Below are 1,909 nucleotides of genomic sequence, written 5' to 3'. Positions count from 1 at the left end.
TGGAATGACAAATATCATTGCTGATGTCAGATGGATCTTGGCAGAAAGCAGAGTATACACAAAAGATGTTTACTTGTGTTTTGTTGATTATACAAAGAGGTATAACAGTTCGTAGTATAACAAATCATGGCTGGCATTTCAGAACACTTAATTGTGCTTATGTGAAACCTAAACCTACACTAAGTATTTGTTGTCTGAACACAACAAGGAACGATGTGTGGTTTAAAAATTTTAAAAAGGTGTATACTAGGTTTGACCTACAATGGCCCAGGAGAAGACAGCTGGCTCAGGAATGACTGGGCTGTCCTGTCAGGTGTGATGCTTCAGGACATCTGTGGTCAGGCCATTTCCCAAGCTTGTGAGGCCACCTGTTCAAATACATGGCGTTGAAGGCTGCTATGCCACTGCTCTTCAGTCAGCTGCATCCAAACAGAATAAACTGGATCAAGTAGAATAGGAGTCCCTGAGAGTAGCACAACTTCTGAAGAATCCCAAAGTGGTCCTTGCTATTCTGAATCCTCACATGCAGACGTCTATTAAGGTGAAAAAGCCTAAATGACATCACAGCAAAAGAGAGGTTTCCTTTGCTCACATCCAACCTGATCAATCTACTTGCTGAGAATGGCGACTTGAACAATACCCCGGGGGTCATTTCTGCCTTTTCCACCATCATGAGTGTCCATCGAGGAGAAGTTCCTTGCACAGTTACCACTGCGTCTTACTTAGACAGCACCTCTCTCTCTGAATTAAAAACAGTCCTCAACAGCTTCCTAAGTCAAAACCAAGTGTTGAAAGGGAGCTCTGGTGGCCTAGTGGCAAGACGCTGCACTGCAATCCCAGAGGTATGTGGTTCAAATCCACCAGATGCTCTGCTGGAGAAGGAGGGGGCAATCTCCTCCTGTACCAGTCAGATCTGATTTGATGGTACACATAAAAATAATACAATAAAAATGGAAAAAAACCCCAAACAACCAAGTGTTGAAATTGGAGATTAAGACAGCTGATCCATCAGTCATGGGTGGAATGATTGTCTATATTGGAGAGAAATATGTTGACATGTCTGCAAAATCCAAGAGTCAGAAGCTGAGCAGCGCCATGGAGGAGGTTATGTGAAAATGATGGTGTTCTGTCTTGACTGCTTAAACTTGGAGTATCAATAAAATGTTGACCTATTTGTAAAAAAAAAAAAGGTGAATATTTTCTCCATACATATTCAATCTGTGCACTGAGCAAATAATAGGAGCTGAACTATATGAAGAAGAATGTGACACCAGGATTGGAGGAAGACTCATCAACAACATGCATTATGTAGATGATACAACCTTGCTTGCTGACAGTGAAGAGAACTTGAAATAGGTGCTGCAGAAGATTAAAGATTTCAATACAGATCACCTCTCAAAATTAAGACAATAAAAACCCTCATCGCTGGACCAATTAATTGGTAATATAACAGATCAAGGAAAAAAAGTGAAATTGTTAACTTTCTTTTACTTGGATCCACAATATGATAAATAAATAAAATAATAGTAATAGAGAAATAAAAAAATATGTGCCTTCCACTGGAGAAATATGCTGTCAAGAACCTCTCCAAAATGCTTAAGAGCAATGATATCAGGTTAGAGAGTAAGGTGCCCCTGATCTTTTCAATTACTTGCTATGCATCTGAAAGTTAAACAATGAGTAAGGATGACAGGAAAAGAGTCAATGTTTTTGGGATTGCAGTGCAACTTTTTGCCAAAATCAATGTTTTTGGATTGTGGTGTTGGAGCACTGAAAATCCCACGGACTGACAATAGAAGAAATCTATCTTGATGAAAGTGCAACCAGAGTGCTCCTTATAGGCAAGGCTGGTGAAATTTCAGCTCGCATATTTTGAACATGCTATCAGGAGGAACCGGTCTTTATAGAG

General features: G+C 39.9%; 1 pseudogene; it reads left to right on the top strand.

Annotated features, from left to right (window-relative positions):
• The first annotated feature begins 292 nt into the window (after window positions 1–292).
• Window positions 293–1,113, top strand: LOC102877679 (annotated as a pseudogene).
• Window positions 1,114–1,909: the final 796 nt, after the last annotated feature.

The sequence above is a fragment of the Elephantulus edwardii genome, unplaced genomic scaffold (genome assembly GCF_000299155.1).
Source record: "Elephantulus edwardii isolate Elephantulus edwardi_28Jun2011 unplaced genomic scaffold, EleEdw1.0 scaffold00094, whole genome shotgun sequence".
In the NCBI taxonomy this organism is placed as follows: Eukaryota; Metazoa; Chordata; class Mammalia; order Macroscelidea; family Macroscelididae; genus Elephantulus; species Elephantulus edwardii.
The sequence above is the reverse complement of the archived record's forward strand: the minus strand, read 5'-3'. Positions and strand labels throughout refer to the sequence as shown.